The sequence below is a fragment of the Chiloscyllium plagiosum genome, unplaced genomic scaffold (genome assembly GCF_037043375.1).
Source record: "Chiloscyllium plagiosum isolate Xiang-an unplaced genomic scaffold, Cpla_swu_hap1 HiC_scaffold_24, whole genome shotgun sequence".
NCBI lineage: Eukaryota > Metazoa > Chordata > Chondrichthyes > Orectolobiformes > Hemiscylliidae > Chiloscyllium > Chiloscyllium plagiosum.
In genome coordinates this window covers 68,739,290-68,762,002 of record NW_028270162.1, presented here as the reverse complement: position 1 = coordinate 68,762,002, position 22,713 = coordinate 68,739,290, and the positions used below count along the sequence as shown (strand labels likewise).

At 43.5% G+C, this 22,713-nt stretch overlaps 1 non-coding gene across 1 annotated transcript; it reads left to right on the top strand.

The window, feature by feature from the left end:
• The first annotated feature begins 21,208 nt into the window (after positions 1-21,208).
• trnas-aga (transfer RNA serine (anticodon AGA)) lies at positions 21,209-21,290 on the top strand. The gene has a single exon. It is a non-coding gene; the product is annotated as a tRNA-Ser (tRNA).
• Positions 21,291-22,713: the final 1,423 nt, after the last annotated feature.

The following is a 22,713-nucleotide window of genomic DNA, read 5'->3' as shown; positions in this document are numbered from 1 at the left end:
CCAAGCACGGTGCACTGTGGATTAGTTTGCTATTACATTGCGAGCATTATTCATCAGCACTTTGTTAGGATGCAGTTCATTCCTCTTAATCACAATATGATTCACACCTTTCACTTCAGTTATTCCTTCAAAGCATTACAATCTATTCAGCACTTGTCCCGGGATTTAAGGTTCAACCTTAATATCTTCATATTTTTACCCTCACCTTTATATCGCTGATGTGATTTCCAATCACTCTGGCAGGCTGTAAATCAGTCGGGACGTTACCTAAGGAAATCCAATCATTTCCGTTTACAGTGTTGGGCATTTCCTATCTGCTGACGAGACAGAGTCGTCTCAATCAACACTTTCTTTGTTCTTTCTACCTAAAACCTTTTACCACTTCCTATTTTCAAGGCAGGAGTTTTATTCATAACACGTTCCAAGAACTGGAGCAACATTCCAATGTCCTGAAGCCCTTTCCAATTTAAAGTGAATGTTTTTCTCCTTTCTCTCGGAAAGAGCTGTTACTAAGGAAGGAGTTTCCACGAGTTGTTTCCCATGGCTTGGCAGAAAGTCGCTAATTGAAGCTGCAGTGGCCGCTCTCTGTTGGCATCGGGAGCTTGGAGAAAGTGATGTCGTATTCTGCTGCGTGTAAACGTCTCACTCCCTGCGGACTTGGGGTGAATCATGGATGAGTTTTCCCGGTTCCAATGTCAATACATGGTCGGGGTGAATGCTTGTGCTGAAATATTTGAGGCTTATTCCCTGGGTGGGCTCGAACCACCAACATTTCAGCCAACTGCGCTAACTATTTGAGATACAGAAACTGGCAACGCAGATATCCAAAAGCAAAGCTATCGACGGGATATGAGGATACGTCGGACAGCAGGAACTTGCGTTGTTTTCAGAGACGGTCGCTGATTTTATCACCGAGAGGGTAAGCACACTGAGGAGCTGCAAACACTCAAATTAAAAGGCATCCACACATGCGCAGTTCTCTCGCATACATCTCCACATGGTAGCTCACTTACGATGCTGGTATTTGAAGCCACGATTCGATAGAAACTGAAGCTTAAAATCTTGCATCTTAAAACCCTCGATCCCGCTACCACACAAAAGCCCACACTCAGAATTTTTATGACTAGTGTTTCAGCATCGATTCACTTCAAGCACTTAGACCTTGCAGATTATGTAATTAAATTGGCGTAATTTAAGAAGAAAGACCAAAGAAAATGTACAGACAAGGAACAGGCCCTTCATCCATTCAAGCCTGAGCCGATCCAAATCTACTGTTTAAACCTGTCACCCAATTCCTAAGCACCTATATCCCTCTGCTCCCCACCTACTCATGCATCTGTCCAGACGCATCTTAAATGTATCTACCGTGATTACCTCTCCCGTCTCTGCTGGGAACGCGTTCCAGACACCCACCACCCACTGTATCCCTCTTAAACTTTTCACCACTCATCTTGAAAGCGTGACCTCTCAGTATTTAATCCTTCAATCTGGGACATAAAACTTTTCTCTATCTATCCTGTCTGTACCCTTCATGATTTTGTAAACCTCATAAAGGTCCCACTCAAACTCCATTTTTCTAATGAAAACAAAACAACTCAACCTCTCTTCCTCGATTGCACCTTCCATACGAGGCAACATCCGCTTAAACCTTTTACGCGCCCTCTCCAAAGCGTCCACATCCTTTTGGTAATGTGGCGACCAGAAATTTGCACAGTATTCTGAGTGTGGCCAGACCAATGTATTGTTCAATTTTAACATGACCTGCCAGCCATTTTATTCAATACCCCATCCAATGAAGCCAAGCATAATATATGCCTGCTTGACCACTCTATCCACCTGTGCAGCGACCTTCAGTGTATAATGGACCTGACTCACAGATCTCTCTGTCCATCAACTTTTTTTTTTCCCGAAGTTCCTCCTTCGTTGTATAACCCCATCTAGAATTAGACCGACCGAAATGCGTCACCTCACATTTGTTTGGTTTGAACTCCAGTTGCCACTTTTCTGCCCAACTTTCCAGTATCCTCCTGTATTCTTGAACAGTCACTTATACTTTCTGTTAGTCCAGAAATGTTCGTGTCATCTGCAAACTTTCTGATAATTCCAACAGTGCTCTCTTCCAGAACATTTATCTATATCACAAACAACAGTGGCCACAACACTGACCCCTGTGGAGCACTACTGGTCATCTTTCTCCATTTCCAGAAACCCCATTCAACTGCCACTCTCTGTCTCCTATTGCTCAACTAATTCTTTATCCACCTGTCTAGAACACCCTGCACACCATGTTACTTTACGTACTGTATTTGGTTACCATGGGGAACCTTATCTAACTCCTTACTGTAGTGCATGTATATGACATCAACAGCCTTTCCTTCATCTATCAACTTGGGCACTTTCCCAAAAAACTCTATGCCTCTCACTGATATGCACATTATTTTCTAAATATGAATAGATCTTATCTCTCAGTACCTTCTCCAGCAACTTTCCCAACACTGATGTTAGGCCCATTGTTCTGTAGTTATCCGGAATATCCCTATTATCCTTCTTGTACAGTGGACAATATGAGTAACGTTCCAGTCGGCCAGAACCTCACCTATGCTGAAGTTCGCCACGAAGATATCTGTCAGGGCCCCAGCTATTTCCTCTCTCACCTCACTCAGGAACCAGGGATAGATCCCATCCGTTCCTGGGGATTTGTCCACATTAATTACCCCTAGCCTGCCCAACACAGCTTCCATACTTCAGTCAACATGATCCAGACTAATCAAATGTCTTACTCTAGACTCAATATTCATCATATTCCTCTCTTCAGTGAACACTGATGCAAAATAATTATTCAGAGTCATACCCAGTCTCTCAGATTCGACATACACCCTTCCTTTATTTTCCTTTAGTAGACCAATCCTTTCTCTGGTTACCCGCTTGCTTCTTATCTATGAATAATAGGCTTTAGGATTCTCCTTAATTGTGCTAGCGTGAAGTTGTTTCATGACCCCTTTTAACCCCCTTGATTCCTCATTTAAGACTTGTCCTACTCTTCTCATGTTCCTCGAGGGACCATTATGTTCTTAGCTGCCGAGGCGTTATGTATGCTTCCCTTTTCCTCTTGGCGAGTCGTACAATTGTCCTGTCATCAACAGTTCACGAATATTGTCTTTCAAATCCTATGCCTTCAACGGGACATGCCTATCCTGCACTATATTTAACCTATCTTTGAAAGCCTGCCACATATGAACTGTGGACTTTCCTACAAATCGCTGTGTCCAATCCACATTTCCGACCTCCTGCATAATTTTGATATAATTAGCTTTGGCCCAGGATAGTACTCTTTCCTCAGGACCACTCTCATCTTTGTCAATGAGTATTCTAAAACTTACAGAATATTGGACACTTCCCAAAGAAATCACCCACGGCAACTGCTATCGCCAGCCCTGGCTTATTCCCCAATATCAGTTCCAATATGGCCTATTCCCTCCTCAGACTATTGATATACCGCCGCAGAAAACTCACCTGGAGGCTTCTTACAAATGGTATACCATCCAGACCTCTGACGCTAAGAGTATCCCGGACAATGTTGGGAAAACGGAAATCTCCAATCAAAACTAAAGAATTGCCTCTACGTCTTTCCATGATCTGTTTAGCTATGTTTTTCTTACACCTCACGCTCACTGTAATACAGCCCCAAAAATCTAACCTCACCCTTCTTATTTCACTGCTCCATCCATAGTGTCTCACGACCCAAGCCTTACATGGTGTCTTCCTTTCGCACAGCCATGAAATCATCTCTGACCAGCAATGCAACTCCTTCCTCCTTTTCTTCCCTCCCTGTCCCATCTGAAGCATCTATATCCTAGAACATTTGGTTGCCAACCATGCCCTTCCTTCAACTAAATCTCTGTGATCGCAATAACGTCCTATTCCCCGGCATCAACCTAAACCCTAAGTTCATCTGTCTATACTCCATGCATTAAAGTAGATGCATTTCAGGCCACCAGTTCTTTTGCATTCATCTGCTCTCTGCCTACTCTTCCCATTATTAATGCTATCTTCCTGATTCTTAGCGTTTCCAGTTTCCAACTCACTTCCGACTTGTTTAATCTTGTGGTTCCCAGCGCCCTGCCACATTAGTATAAAACGTCCCCAACAGCAGTAGCAAAAACTCCCGAAAGGACATTCGTTCCCGTCTGGTTCAGATATAGATCGTCAATTTTCTTATAGTCCCACATTGTCCAGAACTGGTCGCACAGTCCAACAAATCTGAAACCCGCCCTGCAGCACCATTCCTCAAGTCACGTGTTCATCGTGCCTTTTTTTATTCATTTCTACGCTGGCAGTCACATGGCACCGGCAGCAATCCCGAGATTACTACCTTTGAGGTCCTCCTTTTTAATTTCTCTCCTGGCTCCCTGAATTCTCCCTGCAGGTCCTCATCTCGTGCCTGTATGCACCAAGACAACTGGCTGTTCACGATCCCCTTTTCGAATGATCTTCAGCCGATGGGCGACATCCCTGGCCTGAGCACCTGGGAGGCAACATAACTCTCCAGAATTGCTGATGCTCCACAGTGAGTCCACCCGCAACTCCAGAGTGGCCACGCGGTCAAACAAGTGCTGCAGCTGGACACACTTCTTGCAAGTGTAAGTTTAGAAAACCTTTACAAGGATTTGCAAGGTTTGCACTGCTTGGACATGAGAACGAAACTGAATAGGCTTCGTCAGATTCCCAGGAGCTTCAGTGCTTAGATATGGCCTCACAGAAGCTTATAAAATCATGAGGAAGACAGACAAAGTAAATAGTCAGGGAGTACTTTTTCACAAGACACGCGAGTTGAAATCTACATAGCAAACGTTTAATGCGAGAGAGGAAACATTTAAAAGGGATGTGAGGGACACATGTTTTTCACACAGAACTTTTGTTTGTGTGGAATGAATTGCCACATTTAGTGGCAGAGTCTGGTGCACTCACAACATTTCAAACGCATCTGAATGGGTGTATAGACAGGAAGACCTCGGAGAGATAAGGCACAAATATTGGCAGATATGTATGGATTAATTTCGGTTATCTATTCAACAAAGGCAAGTTGGATCGCGGGAGTTGTTTCCATGCTCGACAACTTTGAGATGCTCCAGCCAGCGGCAACGGTTTGAAGACACCATTTGCAAAAAAACACATGATGTTTGTTACTCAGTCAGCGAGGTTGGCTATTTTGTTTGGAGGGTGGATGGGCCCAACCGATCCAGAGATGAAGGTTTTCCGGACATTTGCTGCCAATGACCATTCTTCTTGATACTTTCCCAAGGTCGCCATCAAAGGTTTTGGCTGAAGAATTATACCTCCCATATCGCATTACCCACTTTGCTCTCCAGCGAATCCAAAAACTGACAGCTCTTAACGTGGAACAGAATTAAAACTGAAAAGGCAGTACCATGATCAGACACAACGAAGCTTAAGTGCTGTCTGTGAGGCACTGTGAGTCGTCTCTGACATGAACCGCTCGCACAAGTAACAGCGAGGCAATTCCAAACCTACTGGAGATTTAGTTTATTGCCAAGTCCCAGAAAGTGCTCAAGTATCATATATAAAAAAAGAACAACAACGAACCATTAAAAGTGAACATTTCCAATTATATCCGTGATTACATTAGGCCATCAATGCGCCGGTGCCCCCATCTGATCGAGAGAGCCAATCACCTTTCTCCCTCACTAGAACAGGAATGAAGGAAATGAAGGTATAGCAACGTTTCACATCGCGATTGCCCACCTTTTCGCCACAGCATCAAAAACGGCGAACAGATTCAATGCCGGATCTTCTTTCGAAATAACGGTGAAATAACTATGTCTATTCACTTTCAAAGTAAACTGGGAACAACACAATTTGTCTGGAATATGAATAACCAACAAAGACTACTTGGGTCCCAGATTGTACTGATGCACAGACTTTCATATGAAAAGATACCTTGGGTGATTGCGCTACACCCAGAAATCTTCTGGCTGCCTTCTGTTTGCCCTGTCACATTAAACTTGTGCTGCTCTAATCGAATTTGTAGTTCTTGCCATTTGTCCGTATTGCAACTAGGGATAGCTGGTCGTGGCAACTCGTGACTGCCACACAAATTCTTTGCCAAAATTGGATTGTCCCGCAACGTGATTCGCAGTGCACGAACTTCGTAAAGAGGATATGCCACACGGCAAATTAAAAAGCACGCTTCCATTTATTAAAGTAAGTTTCTGGGAACTGACAACCAGATTCCTCCTTACACTCGGAATTACGACAACACATAAAGCAACAGCCTCTCTCAGAGACAAGTGACCAATGCCCATCTTGTGCCGGACAAACATAGTTGACAACTTTGCACGCAGGAATTGCACAGAAAACTATAGAGGAGAAGCAGACAGACGACCATCGAGCTGCATTCATGCAGTTCTGTTACCCTGTAAACCCCATGCACAGCTGTTCCTTGCAGGTACACACAGGGTACTGAGTGTCTCTGACTCCGGGACTTGGAACTCGGATTATATGGCCGTCTGCAGCACTGGTTACTTCCTTGTGTGAGCTAACTCCAGATGGAACATGTGTAAAACATGATAGCTCATTGAGAAAGACACCCAAAATAGTACCCAAGAGACGTATTTCTGTTGTGCTTCAGGTCCAAGAACACTCAGATCAATAGCTCCCTTGATTACTTCTGCTGGTCATGTTTGCAAAGAGATCTAGCAAATTGCCAAGTTTGATTTTCCTTTCAATCAACAATTTTGACTCAGTTTGGCTGCAAATATCTTTTCCTAACTTTGTGCTTTTCTTCTTTTACATTGGTGTCTCGCACCTTACAATTGACAGCAGAGTTAGGAGAGGAGATGGAAGCATTTAGCCCATCAAGTCACCGACAGCTTTCAATGAGATCGTGGCTGATTTGGTTAATGCTCAACTCTGCTTTTTCGGCAGTACTCATGGCTGAGTGGTTAAGGTGATAGGTTAAAATCCAGCGGAGTCAGCTGGATTCGGACCTACCCCGCGTACGTCCGAATCCAGCTGACTCCGCTATGAATGACTTGCTGCTGGGCGAATTTTCGCTCAAAGTTCAAAAAATCTATTTTGCAAACCAGGCCGGTAATTTAATTAGACTTTGGAACTCGAGTTCTTCATCAGAAATGTTCCATATTTAAAACATTATCTCTGTTTCTCTTTCCAGATATACTGCTCGACACATCGGGTTTCTGCACTTGTTATTGAACGTCCTGAGCAGAAGTGCTGCTTTTCATTAGATTCCTTTCATCCTTGTCCTCTGTTCACGGACTCTGGTCAGTGGCAACACTTCATTCTGCACGTCAAAGTGCTGATTCCCCACCGCTCCCTCTCCCATCATTACAAACAACCGCAGGAAATTGCCAGATAACCATCGTTGTTCCAAAATGAAACTCACCAGCCTCGAGAATCTCTCCACCAAACGGGACTTCTCATCACTGGACATGGTGCAGGCCAGAGGTTCCTGAAGCTTAACTGTGAAAATATTGTCAATTGGCAGTTGGAAAAATATTAAGGAGCCAAACTAATCCAGGCACCAGCTTTGGGAATCTTGAGAATCTCTTTGGGAAGTGGATTCAGAGGAGAATGCAGAAGGGTGAACTGTCGGACCGAGCAGAGGCCAGAATATTGACTCTGATGATGTCGGGACAGGAACTGGTCTTATACATTGAAAAAATTCCCCCCCCTGTACATGGAGAATAGAAAATTCATCTGGACTCTGCGACAATGAAAATCTCTGGAACACACAAGACACTGACAGGCAAAAAGGGAGATTATTCCAGATGTAGGTGAGGTTGTTCCCAGTGACATGGGTGTGTCTGTCGTGGGGGTATCAGACTGTTAAAATGTCTCCATAATGGATGGTTCAGTCTTTCATTTGGCAAAGTAAAACGGATAGAGGACAGTAGTCGTTCAGGGAATGGCACATTGAATTTGGAATTCAGTCACGGACTGCTTTAGAGGATCGTCGAATTTGTTAGGTTGGAAGTTTCAGCGCATTCGACTGTTAACTGAAACGTCCTTATGGAACATATTAAAGAATCTTTCCGTTGAATTAGCAGGATCTAGAATTGACTGATGTGGCCACAGCAGGCGGCACGACGTGGTAACACGAAATAAAAATGCGCTGAGCTCAAACACAAGAAGCATGCTCTTTCGGTATGGTGGATCAACAATACAGCATTTTAAAGAAGTTTAAGCAACGATCCTTCAATGTACAGGACATGCAACGCCTGGATTTGACACCATACCAGTCTCGTTATTACCAGGCGCTTTAACTAATTCATCAACGGTATCAGCGCAGACAATGCTGTTCAAATCCATATGTGTATTTAATTAGCTGTTCAATCACAGTAACTTGGGCATTTGTTACTTTATTAAAGTTGCTCCATAAGAATTTAACCTAACCTGCGCTGATACAGAAAAGAAAGGTTCACACCAGGACATTCTCCAGTGGTCATGCACAGAAAGAGTCAATCTCGTATTGCGTTCATTTCAAACTGATATATTCATCTGTTTAAGCCGACAGGATAAAGAAGGTACGTTCGTCCTCTCGGGGCCCATTAACCACGTTAATATGTACAGAGGGAATACAACCCCAAGAGAACAGTATCATTGTGGTGAATTGATCAGCAGTGTTGTGTAAGTCAGTGTAAACAGTGGCCAGTATAGGCTGACCCATTAATACCAACAGTGAGCCTTGCATCACCACTTCCTGTCTCACTTACAGCCTCACGCCCTCCAGTCATCATTGCCTTTCACTTTACTCAAACCCCCTGCTCCACTACTCCCTTCTCCCGATCGCTTGCGGGCGTCCACGTAGAACCTGCAGATGTTCGAAACCCATTCGTGGCGTATAGACGTCATTCAATGGCATTGGATTCACTGCCCATCCCTAATTACTCCAGTGATTGAGATGATGAGCTACCGTACAGAAACTTGAGCGAACTTAACATAGAGGTACAGTCAAGATGCTGTTAGCGAGGGAGTTCCAGGATTTAGGAATAGCCAGATACTTCCAACTCAGAAAGGCGAGATCCCTGATAGGTGATTTGCGGTCACAGTTTTCTCTTGTTTCTGCTGCTATTGTCCTTAGAGATAGATGTAAACAATCACAGGATTGATTCTGGCAAACAAAATAAGAACACTGCATCTACTGTCGTTTGTGGAAGTGAGTTCCAAACCTCTCCCAAATATTGTGTGTAGAAGTGCTCACTAACATCTGTCCTGAATACTCTGAACCTCATTTTCAGACTCATTGCAGAATCCATAGCGAACTGAAACAGTTTATCGCTTCATTTTAGTGTCTTGCATTACTTCTCTCAGGTCACCACTTAACATTCAAAGTTGTCGCAAAAACAGGCTTCATTTGTATATCAGAAAGAGAAATGGCTCAGCATGTCTTACATCATCTGTGGGATAGCAAGAGTTAATGTTTCATTTCCGTTTACCATTCTTTGCAACTGACCTGCCTGATTTCTTATCATACCTACAAACGGTTTGAAACCGGAACGGATGACAGAACACAGAGATTAGGAAGTTCTGCATTTGCAGTGACATTGGTATTCTCTATCACTGCAGAATTGTAAGGAGACTACTGCTCAGTGAACTGATATCGCACTTCCTGTGTCTAAATAAGGAAACCTGTCAGTGAATTGGAGACTTTATTGTTCAAAAGTTAAAACCAAAGAGCAGATCAGCAGCAGACTAAAACAAGTGAAATTGTCATAATGCCTTATAAGGAACGCCAATGAAGACCGGGATAGTGAGGATCACCTTCTCCACATTTTTGAATTGTTTGATGCAGTTTTCTGTGCGACGTTATCTCTCCTTCAGGCAACTGACAAGCTCCTTGTTTGAAAATCTGACTTGATGAATCACCAAAGGTGTTGCATTGTACTGTGTGTAAGCAGCTTGTGGAGACTGAGACTGTAGCATTGCTCACTTTTTTTTTGTTTTTTATTCAAATTTCTGAGAAATGAAGAAGCTTAATAACAAGCTTAATCCCAGTTTTGGAGAAGCATTGTTCATCAGTACAAGATAATCAGCTCACGTGAAGATGTTCCAGAATTGATATCAGAGACCTAATTCAAACCCTACAACGATAGATGCCATGAATTCTAAATTGAAATTCTATGTCTAATGCCTTTAACCCATTACAACTTACCATGGAAAATCCCTTCCGATTCGCCTCTACCCCTTAGGGAAGTAAAGCTGCTATTCTCATTTGCTCCAAGATACATGTGAGTCCAGACGCACAGAAACTGGATTGGTTGTTGCAGGTCAGTTATCTAAACCTCAGGACCTCAATTCAGGAATTATTTATGGTTCTGTTCGTTAATAAATGTCCAGAGTTCAGCCGCATTCTTAACTCCTCAACTCCTGAAGCATTCCATTTCACAATGCAGCAGAATTCTGGCAATGTGAAGGCCTGGGCAGACAAGTGAAATGAATTTCACACATCCTGATTAAGATAATCTAATCAATACCTCTGGAAATTCAATGGTGTTGCCATTACCTAGTCTTCAACGATCAACAATCTGGGAGTTACTATTAATCCCAAAATGAACTGTCCTCCCTACATAACTAATGTGGCTACAAGAAAACTGCCATCAGTCATGGGATTTCTGACTCCAATCGCTTCTCTAATACTGAGAAGGATCACGTCAAGTGTGTGATGGAATACTCCCCAATTGACTGAACAAATATATCGACAACATACCTCAAGATGTTGGACAGCGCCATTATGAAACATTCGTACAAAAAAATAATGCTGCGGACATTTAATAACTGAAATGAAACTAGAAAGTGCTGGAGAAGTTCAGCAAGTCTAACAGCATACTTGGAGAGAAATACAGTTAACATTTTGAGGCCAAAATGACTCTTCTTCAGAACAGTACTGAAGAGAGGACATGTAGGACAAGAAACATTACTTCTCTGACACTTTTCACAGTTGCTAACAGGTCGGCTGAGTTTCTTCAGAACGTTCCATTCCATGGCAATTAAGTCAGTTCGATTGGCATTTTATGTATAATTTCAGTCCATTCACCACGGTCGCAGCTTTTTGATTCATCAACAATTTCCATTTGACAGCACACTCCAACTCTTGTACTACTATCGTCCTAAAGGCAAAGGAAGTTAACGAATGGGAAAATCATTATCTGTATGTTCCCTTCCAAGCTACTAAACATCACAATTGGACAGGTATTCCTTCAGTCAGTCCTTCACTGTCCCAGTGGATCAGAGGGTTGCTCTCCTCCCCCACTTCAAAACATCCAAATAGTTTAATGAACTCTTCAAATAAACTTTGTCAAACTCAATTGTTAGAAGGCCAACACTTACTGGGAGGTGAGAAAACCTTCACAAAAATGTAACGCTTAAGCTACAGAGTTGAGAGGAGCAGTTTGGAAATATGTACCCCTGTGTTCTTGCAGCAGATTCATGTAATCAGACATTTGAGATAGGCTGAGTCAGCAACTTGCCATGAATAGAAATGTTGAATTTGGTGATGCATTCTCACTGGAGGTATTTTCCAGCCATGATTCGGTTTCAAGTAAATTTGCACAGTCGTCAATTCCAATTCAGATGAACACTTGCCAGTTAACTTTGCCACAGATAATCAGCGTGAATCCATCATTCGCCATTTTACTAGAAAGCTGCTGAGTTGTACCATGCCTTACGCTGTTAAAGTATCGACGTTATGAAATAGAATCATACCATCCCTACAGTGTGGAAACAGGTCATTAGGCCCAACAAGTTCACACGCAACCTCTAAGGAGTATTCCACCCACAGCAATTTCCCTTCCCTATTACGTTGCACTGCTCCTGACCAACACATTCTGGAGAACGAGGTACAATTTAGCATATCCAATTTATCTAGCCTGCATATCTTTGGACTGTAGTAGGAAACTGGAGCAACCCGAAGAAACCCATGCAGACACAGGGAGAATATGCGAACTCTAAACGGTCGCCTGAGGCTGGAATCGAATCCAGATCCTTCATGCTGTAAGGCAGCAGTGCTAACCAACGAATCACGAAAGCTAACTTCAAACCTTAGTGGAGCCATTCTTCCGAATAGGCCGATATCAAAGACATACACGTCTCCATAGCCATTTTGCAGCAAAAGGTAGACATAAGTAGACTAGACATACTCCAGCACGTGGCTGAAGGTGATCAGTTAGAGGATAGATGTTTTATCATCATTTATGAGCAGCTGACTAAGCTGCGCTACTTAAAGGCTGTAGCAGGAAGTCCTCAATCAAATATGTTCTTCTTACCATTCGTCCTGCTAAGACTCCGGTATTTATCTTCATTTAGGCTATGTTATATATTTTCGGTTACACCATTCTCCTGTTAGATGGCATCCCCCGAGATTTTATTCAATGACTTTGCCTGTTTGAAGGTTGGAAAGTCTCTCAGATACTGCCAAAACCTCTTCAAGAGGCTTCCCTTCCCAGAATCAGCTCTTGCCTTCGAACCTCCCCTCATTGTCAGTCCGACTCCATAGAAACTAACTGGAGACAAATACATGTATGATGTCACCGAACAGGCCATCACCGCGCTTCACCCTCTCCCAGGGAGCAGCACGGCTCAGCGATGGTGATCGATGCCTTGCAAATCCACTTGGGATGATGGGAAGGGTGGTTGTCATCTACCTATCCACGATCAAAATGAACCTGAATCTGAGAAGTTACCATTCCAAACAGTTTGAAGTACATGCATTAAATGTAGATAAATGAGACTAATTCGACTGTTTATGATATAGATTAAGAAACACAAGATTTTATCTTACTGGTAAAAAGCTGTGATTTCCGAAGCGTGAACACTGAATGCACAACTTTAAATTGCGTAAGTGCAGACTTCGAGGTGTAGTTCCTGTGTGAGAATTGGAATATCGTTTGCAGACATTCAAAACGACACCTGGAAAAATTATTTATCTTTCGGACTGCGTGGAAAATCGCACGATCGCAATAATTTTCGTACAATCCCAATTGTGTGGAAGTAGGCCGTTCGGTCTATCAAGTCCACACCAAAGCAGTGAAGATTATCCCAACAAAAACCACTTCCTAATCGATCCTCTTCCAGTTTCTCACAGCGAAATAACCTGACGTCCACATACCTGGAAAAGTTGGGTATTTTTCCATTTGGCAATCCACCGAAACTACGCAGCTTTCATAATGTGGGAGGAAAACTCATGCACACATGGGAGGAGTACAAGCACCATACAGACAGTCGCCACAGGCTGGAATTGAACTGGGTCCCTGGCACCGTGTGGTAGAAGTGCAAAGCATGTTTATTCTTCCGTCAGCTCACTGGGTTCAGGATAAATGACATTTAAACAACTCAGGCAAAGCTTTGAAGCATATATCGTCCCTTGAAGTATGTTTTTCTTTGACATTGAATCATATTCCAAAGTACATACATTGCAAAAGAACCGCTTGAACCTTAAGATTTCATCACGAACAACAACAAGTTCAGAATTACATGAGGCAACAGGAGTAAATGAGCTTGCACATAGTGTAGAGGGGACAGTGCGTGTGGTGGTATTTCCGTGTACCTGCTGTGGAGGTTGCGGTTTTGGACTGCGATGGACCAATTCAGAAATCACACCAGGTTATAGATGCATATGTTTATTTGAAATAACAAGATAAAGGACCAGAGCACTTTCGTTAGGTGAAGTGGGATGGAATAACACAGAACACTGAATTTAAGGGAAGAGAGATCAAGGGCAGACAGATCAAAATATCAGGCAAATTGTGGGAGCGGAGTGTGAAAGACTTAGTCTCTGCAAGTGAACAAGAGTGTCACACAGTGTGAGTAATGTGTCAATAACTGCGTGCCAACAGAATGGATGACCGATGATCCAACAAAGTGAGGCAGAGAGATAATTACAAACCGTTAAAATAAAGTCGTACTGGAGACAAGTCAAGGCACTGGAATGACATGGAACAGAAACAGAAGCAACTGGAAAACCACTCCACAACAAAAACACCAGAGGAAGGGTCACCAGTTCCGAAGCATTAACTCTCATGTTCCTGCACAGATGTCCCCAGACCAGCGAAACTCCTGCCCCCTTCGCCACGATGCCCCAGTCCCGTTCCCCCACCCCGCCCAGTAACCCTTGCCCTTGCTCCTGGTTTACAGCATTCCCAGTTCTTCTGATTTTTATTTGGCTAGAGTCGCATGCCGCGAGTTTGACCCAATTATCTGTTAGCCAATATTGAACAAAGTGATTAAGGTAGAGATACAATAACAACTTGTCGCGGTGATGGTGTGAAAACAGAATAATAAGGAAGATTTCACAGATACAGAACAGTGTGGTGGGTCACATGTGGTGTGACATGAACCGAATATCATGGTTGATGCCATCACCCCAACGAAGGCAGTTGGCGATCCAATTCTGTTTGGCGATTTTGCGTTGTTGTGTACCTCGAAAGCCGCCTTGACGACATTTAGTCGAAGATTGAAATCCAAATGTCCTTGATTGCTGATCTCTTCCCCGACTGGGTGTGAATAATCCTGTCTGGCAATTGTTATGCCGTTACTATTCATCCATTGGCATACCATCTGCATGGTCTCGCCAATATACCATTACTGGGTATCTTGTGGCATCTTGTGGTATCATTGCCTGCTGCATATGTGACAAACAACATTGCCTGAGTCACATGAGTACCTGTCGTGTACGTGGTGGGTAGTGTACCAACGGGTGATGTTAGTGTCCATGTTTTGCAAAGGTTGCGAAGGCATGGTGCTGTGGTGTTGTGGTTAATGCTATGTGAAGGCTGAGTAGTTTACTGTGAACTGTCGTATGTTATAATTTTGCTGGGTGTTTGAAGGTGAGAATTGAAGTCATGGGGATGTTCTTAGTGAGATGATCATCATCATCGGTGACATGCTGAATCCTGTGAAGAACGTGCTGAACTCCAGGAAAGTACTGACGATGAAAGATACTCTATTAGTCGCATCCTCTGTCTGTCTTCTGACGAGTTCACAGCAGATTTTCACTGTGGCACACCGGAACTGGCGATCAATCAGTTCAACATGTACCCTATCATCATGAGGATATCCTTCAAAATCTTTAGGTGTCTGTCGCATTATTCCTCATCTGAGCGATCCCTGTGCAGGTGAAGCGCTTGTCCTTACGGTATGGCTTCTTTAATATATTTAGGGTGGAAGCTGGAGAATGCAGCATCGTGTGTTTATCCTTGGGCTTGCAGTGGAGTGAGATGCTGATGTGTTATTTCTTAATTTTGGTTTGTGGTGGGTTTGGTTGTATAATCCTTCTCAATGGAATAGGCATTCAGTGAAAACCACGAACAGAAATACCAGGAGAATCTCAGCAGATCTTACAGCGTCTATTCAGAGAGAATCAGAGACAAATATTTCAAAACTTCATCAGAACTCGGTAATCTCCCACAGGCACTGCCAAACTGGTTAGTTTCGACAGCAGTTTCTGTTTTTGCTTCAGATTCCCAGAATCCGCAGTTCTTTACATTAACCATTAAAGCAATGCAGAAACTTTTTTTTATCGTTCGTCATACCAAATGTTTCTGTTTGGAAAACATTTTCCCGACCCCATTAGAAACACGAAACGGTGCTTCACAGAAAACAGATGCAGTAAGAACATCAATCACTGTCGCCCTGGCGCTATTGAACCAGTAACATTTCAGTTAACAGTCGAATGAGCTGATACTTCCAACCTAACATCTTGGACGATCCTCGAAAGCAGTCTGTGATTGACCTCCCACTTCAGGCTGCCATTCCCAGAACGACAACTGTCCTCTATCAGTTTTACTTTTCCGAAATAAAGACTGGGACATTCATAATAGCGACATGGGAACAGTCTGATCCCATCCACGACAGACACACCCATGTCACTGGGAACCAGCTCTGCTCCAATCGGGAACATCTATCTTCGAACCTCTTAGTATCTTGTGTGAAATCAGTATTTTCTTTGTCCCAGTGTCCATATAAGGTTTGTATTCCTCATGTACAAGACCGAGAATTACTTCAATATCTCCAATCAGTTCTTGTCCTGAGAACATCAGAATCAATGTCCCGTCCACTTAAAGAATGGGAAGTTGTCCTGACTGTTTCCGATCAGTCTGACAATTCACCCTTCTTCATTCTCCTCTGAGTCCTTTTCCCAAAGAGTTTCTGAAGATTCACAAAGCTGGAGACTGGGTGACGTGTTTTGCCTTCTTAACATTTTTTCACCTGACAAGTGACAATATTTTCCCAAATTCTGTTCACAATCGTCTGTATTTCACCATGTCCAGGGGTGAGAAGTCCCGTTTTGTGGAGGGATTCCCGATGTTGGTGAGCTTGGTTTGTCAGCAATTTCCTGCGGCTATTTATAATGATGGGAAAATGAGTGGTGGGGATTGGCTCTTCGACGAGCGGGGGGAAGTGTTGCCACTCACCAGAGTTAGTCAATGGAGGACTGCGGTAAAAGGAATCTATTCAAAAGCAGCACTTCTGCACAGTACATTCAAAGGATACTGCAAAATCTCGATGGGTCTGGCAGTAACTGTGAAAAGAGAAACGGAGATAATGTTTTAAGTGTGTTGCATTTTTGATTAATAACTTGAGTTTGCTAAGTCTAATCAACTGACTGGCCTTGTTTGTTGAGACGAGATTTCTGAATTGTGAGTGAAAACTCGTCCAGCATGACATCACTGAAAACTGAACCAGCAGAATTCGAACCTGCGGAGGGAAGCCCCAATGGATTTCTAATCCATCACCTGTATCACGCGGCCATGACTACACGGTGCAATGCTGTCTTAATATATCTTATGTAATGGAAAGTTCCAACCTGAAACACCAGGATTTGGCTTTTCTTGGCACCCCAGCATCCTCCTCCTTTCGAAAGCAAGAGAATCTGACAGCGAATACTGGTGTTTCAGGTTGGAACTTTCCATTACATAAGACACACTAAGACAGCATTGCGCGCGTGTCGTCATGGCCGCATCAATTTGAATTGCACACATATTGATGAGAGATAAAGTGGATGGGTAGGATCCATTTTCATGCGCAGAGAGGTGAATAAACACAGCACTGGATCGCGAAAGAAAAATGTCCTTGCATTAGGGCGGCACGGTGGCACAGTGGTTAACACTGCTGGCTGACAGCGCCAGAGACCCGTGTTCAATTGCCGCCTCAGGCGACTGACTGTGTGGAGTTTGCACGCTCTCCCCGTGTCTGTGTGTGTTTCCTCCGCGTGCTCCGGTTTCCTCCCACAGTCCAAAGATATGCAGGTCAGGTCAGGCGAATTGGCCATGCTAAATTGCCCGTAGTGTTAAGTAAGGGGTAAACGTAGGGGTATGGGTGGGTTGTGCTTCGGCGCGGCGGTGTGGACTTGTTGGCCCGAAGGGCCTGTTTCCCCACTGTAAATAATCTAATTTGTCTAGCCCTATTCACTGCCAGTAGAATTACTCTCATTGAAGTCTTCTTGAAAAAAATCACCACTGGCAAATCTGATGTGCAAATTAGGTCTACTATTTTTAATCAGAGGTCAAAATCTGAAAATGTTTCAAATACACGGAGCGACACTGGAGAGTGCAGACCTACCTTCAGGGACTTATTCTGCTCTGATGTACACCCGCGAAAAATTGGGACGAGAGTGCGTTCTCACAGCTGAAGGGATCAAACATTTAAGAAAATGATGAGGAGGATATTCACTCTTTCAGAGGGTAGCAAATCCGTGGGTTTCCTAAGAACAGAGGGCTGTGAAGGCGAGGTGTATTCAAGGCTGTGATAGACAGACATGGAGCATCACGGAGATGAGGATAAAAACGGGGGTTGAGAATTAACCAAATCAGCCATGATCTCATTGAATTTTGTCGCAGACTGGATAGGCTAAATTGCTTCCATCTCTTCTCGTATCTTTGCCGTCATTTGGAAGATACCGGACACCATTTTAAAAGAAGAAAAGCACAACTTTAGGGAGAGGTGGTTTCAGTCAAACTGAATCAAAATTATTTATTGAGCGAAAAATCACACTTGGCATGTTTCCAGATTTCTTTGCTAGCATGACTAAATGAGTTGATCAAGGTCGTCTGATTGTACTTGGGCATGAAACAAACAAAGAGTAATGACATAATCTTCATTTTATTTATGTCAATGTAATATTTTCCTGATGGTCACAACAAAGGAGATGGTTTCCAAGAAAAGACAGATACTAAGTCAGCTGTAAACTAATCGATGACCAAAATATGGCTCGCGTTGTTCTCTGGGACCGATATGATTTATTGATTATTGTCATCCAAACTTTTTTTTTTACCTGCGGATGACTGCTTTCCTCACTGGTCCTCATTTCTACACAAACACGTTTTACATCCTTATCTCCTGAATCAAAGTAATATGCAATCAATTGATAAATGTCACTAATACCTTGGCATTTCACACGCCTCCGTTTGTCACCTTCCAATGTAAATTAATAATTTGCCGGGTTGCAATTGCACACAATAAGAGATAACAAAATACAGGGAGGTATACCAGGTTTGCAAACGCACGTCATTGAAGCTAAAACGCAGGTTTCTGCCCAAAATACGATCACGGAAGCATGCACCGAATCGTCAGGAAGCACACAATAAGTCCAGTTCCAGAGGGCATGACAGGAACAGCACCAGAAAAACCACCAAAATACTTCTCTCGGCTAATATTTTGGATGTACATCTCAATGAGCAATCGAGTTTTACATATGTTCCAACAGTAGTTACAACACAAGGAATTAACCATTGCTGCAGACGGTCCAAGCCCCTGAATCAGAAACACTCAATGCCCTACATACAACTACAAGAACATCTGCCCGTGGCGTATACAGGCTGGCTGAAGTTCATGATTGCAGCTCGCTATTTGTCTGACTGTTTCTCCGATATAGTGTTTCCTGCAGTCCCTGCGTGGAATCTTGACAACCACATTTGTCCTGCACAAGATGGGCATTGGATATTGTTTTCTGGTGAGCTTTCCCTCAGCGAGGCTGTTGGTTTATGTGCTGTCCTAAGTCCGTGTTTTCAGAGGAGTCTGGCTATCAGTTTCCAGAAATTTATTTTAAAAAAGGGAAGCATGGGTGTTTCAATTGCTTTATGGCATATCCTAGTTGACAATTTAGTGTGCCAGACATCTGGGAATGCATATGGGATACATATTCGTGGTAAAGAATTTGTGTGGCCGTCAGTAATTGCCACGGCCAGCTGTCCCGAGTAGCTATACGTACAGACAGCAAGCATCCTGGAGAACAGCACAACAGTAATAGAACATGGCAATCAGAAGGCAGCCAGAGATTTTCTAGAAGCAGGGCACCCATCCATGGATTCCATCAATAAACACATTGATCAGGATCCAATCTGCAACACCAACAACCGGACCCAGCGGCAATGAAACTAAATCAATTCCAAACGCCACAGGACAGTAGGCTTCACAACAGGCTGTGCAACCCTGAGGATGTTATCCAGAACTGTGAGGATCCCACTTCCCAGCTCCGCAAAACATTCCAACAACATCTCCATGAAGCACACGAGCTTCGCAACAAAGGCAGCATGCATGCTTTGGTGTGCCTGGCAATGGTCCACCCTTTCTCTTTTGCTTCTGTTCCACATGAAGAGTTGTCAGTTTCTGGATTCGTTGGAGAGCTGAGGGGGGTAACATTATCAGTGCGGTATTATTCTTCAGCCAAACTCTTTGATGGCAAAGTTGGGAAGGTGCCAAACGAATAGTCATTGGCAGCAAAAGTCCAGAAAGACCCTCATCGCTGGGTCAACTGGTCCCATCCACCCTCCAGAAATATAGGCAAACGCGCTGACAGCGTAACAAACAGAGTGCATTTTTTGTAAATGGTCCATTAAAACTGGTGTCAGCTGCGGGAGCTGCGGGAGCACATCAAAGATGCCGAGCACGGAAAAAGACCCGACTATCGAACCTGTCCCTGCTGAACAGATAACCGAAATTAATTGAACCATATTTGCCAAAATGGTTTCCTTATCTCTCCGAACGCTTCCTGTCTATATACCCATTCGGATGCCATTGAATTTGCCTTAAATGTGGCAAATCATTCTGCACACACAAAAATGTCTGAGTGAACTCGCTGAGATTCTGCATGACACATTGACCAAACTTTGGGCCAAAGTTGGAAACTGCGACTAGAATAGATGGCTCTCTGATTAGCTGCAATGCACAATGGGCGGAATGGCCTTTTCCCACTTTGTAAATCTTCGAAGACAAGTTGAAAACAATCTGCAACGAAAATGTTCTTGTGAGGATTTACTTGTGAGGATTCGGTACTCTCAGCACCATGGCCCGGATCGTATTCCCGCTCATGGAATGGTTGTATTGTGCAGCAAACATATCGGTGTACCAGTACTTCTGCCGATTTTCCGATGCTGGCAGGTCATTGGTTTTGTCCAAAACATTATGAAGGTTAACATTAAAAAAATAGCTGCAGTTTCTGGAAATCTGAGCCAAAAACGAAAATTGTTTGCAGAACGCAGCAGGACTGGCAATAGAAAGGTCGACTTGCCTACTCTTCGGATGCTGCCTGACCTGCTGTGCTTTTCCAGCATCACTCTGATCTAAAATCTGGTTTCCAGCACCTGCAGTCCTCACTTTTGCCTAGTGTCGCTGGTTCCCAATTCAAGAACTCCATCTCTAGCGGTTTCATGTCTGTACCTCCGAGCTGAGGAGATGAAGCGTGAAGAAAAGTAACTCACCCCCTCCATCTCTGGGGTAATTAGGGACTGAAAATGAATCGTGTCACATTGAAATATATCTAGATGCGACTTAATCTTTGTCTTTTATTGGGAACCATCTCTTTCATTGTAACCATTAGGAAAGAACATTTCGTTCGCCAGAAAAAGAAATGAATATGTCACTAACCTTTGTTTGCTTCAGGTCCAAGAATACTCAGATCAATAGCTCCCTTGCTTACCTCTGCTGGTCATGTTCGGAAAGAGATCTAGCAAATTGCCAAGTGTGATTTTCCTTTCAATAAAGAATTTTGACTCAGTTTGGCTGCAAATATCTTTTCCTACCTTTGTGCTTTTCTTCTTTTACATTGGTGTCTCGCACCTTACAAATGACAGCAAAGGTATGAAAGGAGATGGAAGCATTTAGCTCATCAAGTCAGCGAGAGCTTTCAATGAGATCACGGCTGATTTGGTCAATGCTCAAGCCGGTCCCACTGTCTGTAGTCATGGCCGAGTGGTTAAGGCGATGGATTAGAAATCCATTGGGGTTTCCCCGCGTAGGTTCGAATCCTGCTGACTACGTTATGAATGCTTTCCTGCTGGAACAATTCTCGCTCAAAGTTCAGAAAACCTATTTTGCAAAGCAGGCCGGTAATTTGATTAGACTTGGGAAACTCGAGTTCTTCATCAGAAATGTCCCATATTTAAAACATTATCTCTGTTTCTCTGTCCCGATACACTGCTCGATACATCGGGTTTCTGCAGTTGTTATTGAACGTCCTAAGCAGAAGTGCTGCTTTTCATTAGATTCCTTTAATCCCTGTCCTCTGTTCTCTGACTCGGGTCAGTGGCAACACTTCCTCCTACTCGTCAAAGTGCTCATTCCCCACCGGTCCCTCTCCCATCATTACAAACAACCGCAGGAAATTGCCACTTAACCATCTTTGTTCCAAAGTGAAACTCACCAGCCTCGAGAATCTCTCCACCAAACGGGACTTTTCATCCCTGGACATGGTGCAAGCCAGAGGATTGTGAATAGATACTGTGAAAATATTGTCAGTTGGCAGTTGGAAAGATGTTTAAGAAGCAAACCATATAATTTAGGCTCCAGCTTTGGAAATCTTGAGAAACTCTTTGGGAAATGGAATCAGAGGAGGATGAAGAACCGAGTGGAGGACGGGACATTGACTCTGATGTTCTCGGGACAGGAACTCATCTGAGACATTGAAAGAATTCTCGCTCACGTACGTGAGGAATGCAAACTTCATCTGGACTCTGGGACATGAAAAACTCTGGAACACTCAAGAAAAAATCCAAATATTGACTGGGATCACGACAGTACGAGTACTATAGATGGGTCCGTTTTTGGCCAGTGTGTGCAGGAGGGCTTCCTGACACAGTATGTAGACATGCCTTCAAGGGACAAAGCCACTTTCGATTTAGTACTGGGTAACGAGCCTGGCCAGGTTTTAGATTCGGAAGTCGGTGAGCACTTTGAAGACAGCGATCACAATTCTCTCAGGTTTACTTTCGTGATTGAAAGGGATAGATGTACTCCACGGAGCAAGAGTTTCAGTTGGTGGAAGGGAAATTACGATGTATCGAGGTAAGATTTAGGAAGCGTAGAATGTGGTAGGAAACTGCAGGGGGTGAGCACATTAAAAATGTGGAGCTTATTCAAGGAAAAGCTCCTGTGTGTCCTAGATAAATATGTACCTGTCAGGCAGGAAGGAAGATATAGAACGCGTGAGCCATGGTTTACTAAGGAAGTGGAATCCCTGGTCAAGAAGAACAAGAAGTCTTATGTTAGGCCAAAATGTGAAAACTCAGTTAGAGCGCTCGAGGGTTCCAACGATATCAGGAAAGACCTATAAAGAGAGCTGAGAAGAGCCAGGAGGAGACATGAGAAGTTGTTGGCAGATAGGTTCAGGGTTAACCCTAAGGCGTTCCATAGGTATGTCAGGAATAAAAGAATGACGAGAGTTAAATTTGGGACAATCAAGGA